At 42.2% G+C, this 7,950-nt stretch overlaps 1 protein-coding gene across 2 annotated transcripts in view; it reads right to left on the minus strand.

Moving 5' to 3' along the window:
• The window catches only part of KIF3B (kinesin family member 3B), a 50,439-nt gene that overhangs the window by 28,244 nt on the left and 14,245 nt on the right, over positions 1-7,950 (minus strand). Inside the window, exon 1 of one of the 2 annotated variants that reach the window (XM_037733382.1) lies at positions 5,095-5,155. The exons of the other annotated variant lie outside the window; for it this stretch is intronic. The gene's annotated coding sequence lies outside the window, so the exon portion shown is untranslated. Of the gene's footprint in view, positions 1-5,094; positions 5,156-7,950 lie in introns of those variants that run through there. 2 annotated transcript variants of the gene reach the window in all.

Below are 7,950 nucleotides of genomic sequence, written 5' to 3' on the forward strand. Positions count from 1 at the left end.
AAATCTGGCCCAGAGCCTGTTTTTGTAAACAAAGTTTTATTAGAACAGCAGTATCCTTTAGTTTACATATTATCTATTGCTGCATCAACTATAGAGTTGAATAGAGTTGAGTAGTTGCAATAAAGACATTATGGACTACAATACTAAAATATTTACTGTCTGGTCTTTTACAGAAAATGTTTGCCAATCTCTGAATTAGGGTTACGTATTTAACATGGGTAAATAAATAGGCTGAGTGAGAAACAAAGCTGCAGAGTAACAGTTATGATTAGAATTTACAAAAAAATATGGTACTCACGGATTTGCATTTATGTATGTGTAAGTTTTAAAAAGTGGCATAGGACGGGTGCAGTGGCTCACACCTCTGTAATTGCAGCACTTTGGGAGGCTGGGGTAGGAGAATCACTTGTGTTCAGAAGTTTGAGGCCATCCAGGGCAACAGAGCAGGAACCTATTTCTACAAAAAATGAAAATTAGCCTGATGTGGTGGCCTACCACCTATAGCTACTCTGTAAAAAGGTGGAAGGATCACTTGAGCGCAGGAGGTGGAGGTTACAGTGAGTCATGACTGCACGATTGCACTCCAGAGAAAGACCCTGTCTCTGAAAAAAAAAGAAAGAAAGCAAGAAATGGGATAGAAGGACATACAACAATTTATAAAAGTAGCTGTCCAAACTGGGCAATGGGAAGTGTGGGTAATGGGACTAGAGAAGGGAAGGATATTTCAACTTTATCTGTAATATTTTATCCTTTCTCTTAAAAAACAAAAACAGAGGAAAGTTTCAACCTTGTAAGAGAAAATGCTAACATTTCTCTTACTTTGTTAATTCTATTTATTATATTATTCTCTGAATTTCTGTTTGCTTTTTGAGATACAGTATTGCTCTGTCACCCAGGCTGGAGTGCAGTGGTGGAATCTCAGCTCACTGCAACCTCTGCCTCCCAGGCGATTTCTGCCTCAGCCTCCTGAGTAGCTGGGATTGCACAACTCATTTTTGTATTTGTTTGTAGAGCTGGGTTTTTGCCACGTTGGCCAGGCTGGTCTTGAATTCCTGGCCTCAAATGATCTACTTGCCCTGGACTCCCTAAGTGCTGGGATTACTGGTGTGAGCCACTGCAGCAGGACTGACTTTTTTCTAATTCAAAAATAAACAACAATTTTATATTAAAAACAAAATTTCCACTTATCTGGAAACATGGGAATATCTAATAGTCCTTGACCTGAACCCCAAGTGGTAGCAAGAGGAATCCTCTCCAACACCAGTCTCTCCTGTTTCACATCCAGCATGCTTTGCTCATTTATACTTCCTGCCTGGCTCTTGTAGACATCTCTGTCTATGACCAAATTCACGTATGTATGATTTGATTAGGAAAGCCCTGACATACTAGCCCATCTTCTAAAATGCCATCTCCCAAGGCTCTGTAATGACATAGAAAATGCTTATCATAAATGAAAAAGCAGTTTACAACACTGAATCATTGCATGCAATCACCATTTTCCAAAAAAAGACACACGTAAAAACAGCAATAGCGGTCAACCTTGAATAATAGTACAGGTGATTTTCCCTGCTCTTTCAACATTTCTGTATTTTCCAAATTCTCTTTAATAAGTATATGGTATCTCCAAATGGGAAAAAATAAAGGTCTGGCAATTCCCCAGGAACAACCCTGCAAGGAGGTACAATCTATGGGCACACAGAGTGCATACTAATGCACCCCTAATCAATGCATTCCAAAGCAATGTCCTCTAAGATCAGATCAGGCAACCACCTGCCAACTGCCTGACCCAGGGTTCAAATACTCAGAGTATCTGAACTGCAGCCCGAGTGAAAGATCACATGAGCCATCAGAAAAGCACTGCAACGCTCGAGCAAGATAAAAGCGACTCCCTGCTTACCAGCCTAAACCAATTCCCTGGACAGGCTTCTCTCAGGGGAAGCAGCTGTTTGTATCCACCTCATCACCATCAACACTCCTCCCTTTTACAGTGATTCTAATTGTTTTTGAAGTAGCAGGCCTCCAAGTTTGCAATCCCTGAACCACACCAGGAAAGCAAGTCCAATTCTAGGTCTCTACTTCCTACAATGGCCAGTTTCACAATGGGAGTTACACACTTTTTTTTTTTTTAATTATTATTATTATTTTTTAAGATGGGTTTCACCATGGTGGTCAGGCTGGTCATCAACTCCCAACCTCAGGTGATCCGCCCACCTTGGCCTCCAAAGTGCTTGGATTACAGGCGTGAGCCACCACGCCCAGCCGGGAGTTATACACTTTTTAAAACAAGATTATCCATCTTGGGTTGAAAAATAACACCACTGCTACACAGAATTTTTAAAAGGACATTTTATACTATTGAGGAAATGGTTATACTATTGAGGAAACGGTTCCACATTTGCTTATATGTGCATAAAATATGTCTGAAAGAATTCACAAGAACCATGTAACAATTACCAGATAACAACACTGGCTTTCCCCTAAAAGAGATGGGTGGATGAGGGCCAAAAATAGAAGAGAAACTTTTCAGTGTATACCCTTTTGTTCTTTTGAGACCAAGTTTCACTCTGATGCCCAGGCTGGAGTGCTGTGGCGCAATCTCAGCTCACTGCAACCTCTGCCTCCCATTCAAGCGATTCTTGTGCCTCAGCCTCCTGAGTAGCTGGGATGACAGACGTCCACCACCATGTCCTGCTAATTTTAGTAGAGAGGGGGTTTCGCCATGGCAAGGCTGGTCTTCAACTACTGGCCTCAAGTGATCTGCCCACCTCAGCCTCCCCAAGTGTGTATACCCTTTTATACCTCTTGAGTTTTGAATCATGTTAATACATTACTTGGCCAAAAAATAAAATAAAATCAAGGAGAAAGGGAGAGATGGAAAGGCTTTGTGAAATTAAACAAATGTACAGGAGTTACTAATTTTTTCCCATTTTATCTATCTATTTGTGCTGACCATCATGAATATAAGACAATAAAAATGTTTTAATTGATACATGAGAGGACCTAGTAGGTCCCTAAATTGGGGACCTACTTGTCCCAAATTTATGATGAAGCTTCATAGAAGAGCTTCTATTAGGTCCACAGCAATGGAACTTTTAATTTTCTAATATAAATGTAGCAAGTCATAAAGCATCAGCTCTAAAAAGCATTTAGAGCAAAGCCGTCAAATAAGAAACTAACAAAATATATTCTGGTTGGCCAGGTGCAGTGGTTCACACCTGTAATCCCAGCACTTTGGGAGGCTGAGGCGTGCAAATCACAAGGTCAGGCATTCAAGACCAGCCTGGCCAACATGGTGAAACCCTGTCTCTACTAAAAATACAAAAAATTAGTTGGGCATAGTGGTGGACACCCATAATCCCAGCTACTCGGGAGGTTGAGGCAGGAGAATCCCTTGAACCTGGGAGGTGGAGGCTGCAGTGAGCCGAGATCATGCCACTGCACTCCAGCCGGGGCAGCAGAGCAAGACTCCATTACACACACAAAAAAGATGTGTGTGTATGTGTGTGGGTGTGTGTATAAAAAATATTAAAAAGATATGTGTGTATATATATGCATATATATGTGTATATATATATATATATATATACATATATATATTCTGTTACTACAGGCCTTATTTATAAACATAAGGTCATCTTTTTTGTAAGCCAAACAGCTGTGTGAACTGTCTAAAAACTTTCAAAATGTTCCTTACAGAACATCTAAGAGCCACAGTATCTCAAACTGGCACAACATACTTGAGGGCAGTGGGGCAATCAATGCCAAAACTCTACATGTAAATTCTCCCTTGAAACAGCAATTCCATTTCTTGGAATTATTTTAAGGACATAATTGAGTGATATATAATGAGTACACATGCAACAATGTAATACATGTTTGTGTTTGTCACAACACCATCTCTAAGCACTTAAATGCTCATCAATAAGGGAGTGGTTCAATTATGGCACATCTCTACAACGGGAAACTATGACGTCATTAACAACGGCAACAAACCTCTAGGTATTTAGGTATGAGCAATATTCAAGACATATTGCTGAGTGAAGAAGAAGGCTACTAAACAGAAGAATTACTATGATACAGTTAATGTTTATGTGTACACGCACATGTGCAGATGCAAATTTGGGGAACACAGTGTAAAGACGTTAAAAGCGGGCCGGGCGCGGTGGCTCAAGCCTGTAATCCCAGCACTGTGGGAGGCCGAGGCGGGTGGATCATGAGGTCAAGAGATCGAGACCATCCTGGTCAACATGGTGAAACTCCGTCTCTACTAAAAATACAAAAAATTAGCTGGGCATGGTGGCGCGTGCCTGTAATCCCAGCGACTCAGGAGGCTGAGGCAGGAGAATTGCCTGAACCCAGGCGTCGGAGGTTGCGGTGAGCCGAGATCGCGCCATTACACTCCAGCCTGGGTAACAAGAGCGAAACTCCGTCTAAAAAAAAAAAAGACGTTAAAAGCATGCGCTCTGGTGTTCAACAGGTTTGGGTCTGAATTTCTGCTCTGCCATGTATTAGCTATAAAATCTTAAGAAACTTAGGCAAGTCATAGTTTCTTTTTCCACAAAGTACGGTTAATAACAATACCTCCCTTAAAGAACTGTTCTAAGGATTAAATAAACTAATGAATGTTAAATGCTTAGCTTTTACCATTGAAAAGTACTAATGCATACTCAGGAAATGCAGGCAATATTGACCTCTAGCGTGGTGAGCCTGCAGATTATTTTTTTACTTTCTTTGTATTTTTTGATGAGTGCATGTATTTTGTTTTTTATAATTAAGGTGAGAGAAGCAATAAAGCAATGTTTTCTTTGGAGAAAAGTCCAGAACCTTGATTTCAACTTAAATGTCTGAAGAAGACATGCTAGCTCTCTGGAAAGAAACCTAAAAACGTCACAGTCAAGTAACATGAACAATAAATGCCTGCCCTGAATTTAAACTGGAGCCGTGTACTCTGTCATTTGATCAATGAACAAGCAAATAAAGAAAGCATTTATTTAGGTAGGGAAAGAGGAAAAGAAACTCTTTTTGGCATTCAATTGTAAAACATTCACAAAATACATTCAAAAAAGATATTCAAGTCTATTGGACAACACCTACCATTCAGAATCAATGTGAGTCTTGGGTTTTATTGTCTTCAAGAGTCACAACTCACAGTATACCAAGAGCTTCATGTGAGCCCTCTTTTAATCCTCAAAATCACCTTAGAAGGCAGACAGGCATTAGCCTCATTTAAAAAATAAGGATCAGAGACTCAGGGAAATTAATTTGCCCAAGGTTACACGACAATTAAGTGGAAGAGTCAGGATTTAAAACCAGATTTGTCTTATTTTAAAACCCATATATAAACTCACATATTTTTAAAACACTTGATATATATGCATATATACATGTGTATAACAATATATTCACAGATTGAAGCAATTCAATCTGTACACAGTGAACATGTAAATCTTCCTAACATATCTGCATTACTCCCCCTTTCTTTTTGAGATGGAGTCTCGCTCTGTACCCAGGCTGGAGTGCAATGGCATGATTTGGGCTTGCTGCAGCCTCCGCCTCCTGGGTTCAGGTGATTCTCCTGCCTCAGCCTCTCAAGTAGCCAGGACTACAGGCTCGTGCCACCACTCAGCTAATTTTTGTATTTTTAGTAGAGACGGGGTTTCACTATGTTGACCAAGCTGGTCTTGAACTCCTGACCTCGTGATCCACCCGCCTAGGCCTCCCAAAGTGCTGGGATTACAGGCATGAGCCACCGGGCCCAGTCTTATTTTTATTTTTTTTTTTAATCTTTTAAACTCAAGTAGCTGTATACTTTATACCATTGTACTTCTTCCTATATAAATCTTGGAGAACTCTTTCTCCCTGTAACTCATTATTTATTTATTTATTTATTTTGAGATGGAGTCTTGCTCTGTCACCCAGGCAGGAGTGCAGTGGCGTGATCTTGGCTCACTGCAACCTCCGTCTCCTGAGTTCAAGCGATTATCCTGCCTTAGCCTTCTGAGCAGTTGGGATTACAGGCAGGCACCACCATGCCTGGCTAATTTTTGTATTTTTAGTAGAGACAGGGTTTCACCATGTTGGCCAGGCTGGTCACAAACTCTTGACCTTGTAATCTGCCTGCCTCAGCCTCCCAAAGTGCTGGGATTACAGGCGTGAGCCATTGCGCCCAGCATGTTCGTTTGTTTTTTTGAGACAGACTCTTGCTCTGCACTCTAGGCTGGGGTGCAGTAGTATGATGTCAGCTCACCACAGCCTCAACCTCCTGGGCTCAGGCAATCCTCCCGCCTCAACCTCCTCAGTAGCTGGGACTACAGGTACATGCCACCAAACCTGGCTAATTTTATTTTTTGTAGAGACAAAGGTCTCACTACATTGCCCAGGCTGGTCTCAAATTCCTGGGCTCAAGTAATCCTTCCATCTCAGCCTCCCAAAGTAGGGGATTACAGGCATCAGACACCATGCCCAGCTGCTTCTTTTTTCTTTCATTTCTGTCTTACCTCCTTTCATTCATTCATTCATTCATTCATTCACTCATTTTGAGACAGAGTCCCTGTTGCTCAGGCTGGAGTGCAGCGGCACAATCACAGCTCACTGCAACCTCAACTTCCTGGGCTCAAGCGATCTTCCCATCTAAGACTCCCAAGTAGCTGGGACTATAATCACACGCCACCACATCTAGCTAATTTTTTATTTTTGATAGAGATGGGGTTTTGCCATATTGGCCAGGCTGGTCTTGAACTCCTGACCTCAGGCGATTCACCTGCCTTGTCCTCCCAAAGTGCTGGGATTATAGTCGTGAGCCACCATGCCGTCAAAAAAGAAGTCTTTGTTTAGTCCATTCCTTATTGAGGGACCTTCTGATTGTTTATGGTCATTTACTACTGCAAACAGTATTTTAATGGCTATTCTGAACACATATACTTTTAGGATAAGTGGGAGCAGTTGGTAGGATCCATTCCCAGGGGCAGGAATGTTGTGCACATTCGGTTGTTGTTTTTTAAGAGTCAGTGTCTTGCTCTGCTGCCCAGGCTGGAGTGCGGTGGCAGTATCTCAGCTCACTGCAGCCTCGAACTCCTGGCTCAGGCAATCCTTCCATCTCAGCCTCCAGAGTAGCTGGGACTACAGGTGTCCGCCACCCCACCTGAATAATTTTGTTTGGTTTTTTTTTTGAGACGATGTCTCCTCTGTCGCCCAGACTAGAGTGCAGTGGCATGATCTCAGCTCACTGCAACCTCTGCCTCCCGGGTTCAGGTGATTCTCCTGTCTCAACCTCCCGAGTAGCTAGGATTACAGATGCCTGCCACCATGCCTGGCTAATTTTTTTGTATTTTTAGTAGAGACAGGGTTTCCTCATATTGGCCAGGCAGGTCTTGAACTCTTGATTTCAAGTATCCACCCACCTCAGCCTCCCAAAGTGCTAGGATTACAGGTATGAGCCACTGTGCCTGGCCTAATTTTTTAAACTGTTTGTAGAGAGGTGGTCCTGCTTCATTGCACAAACTGATCTCAAACTCTTGGCTTCATGGATTCACCCACCTAGGCCTCCCAAAGCGCTAGTATTACAGGTGTGAGCCACCATGTCTAGCTCATTTTTTATCTTGATTCAAACAAACCAACTGTTAAGAAATGCACAAGGACCAAGCTAGGTGGTTCACAACTCAAAATCCCAGCACTTTGGGAGGCTGAGGCAGGAGGATCACTTGAGTCTAGGAGTTTAAGACCAGCCTGGACAAGATAGCGAGACCTCATCTCTACAAAAATTTTTCTAAAAATTAGCCACATGTGGTGGTGTATGCCTGTAGTCCCAGCTACCCAGGAGGCTAAGGTGGGAAGATTATGTGAACCCAGGAGTTTGCTTGTGCTGCCTAGGAGTTTGAGGCAGAAGTGAGCTCTGATTGCACCACTGCATTCAAGCCTTAGTGATACAGTGAGACCCTGTCTCAAAAAAAA

This window comes from Cebus imitator, unplaced genomic scaffold, assembly GCF_001604975.1.
Source record: "Cebus imitator isolate Cc_AM_T3 unplaced genomic scaffold, Cebus_imitator-1.0 Scaffold18, whole genome shotgun sequence".
Taxonomy (NCBI): Eukaryota; Metazoa; Chordata; class Mammalia; order Primates; family Cebidae; genus Cebus; species Cebus imitator.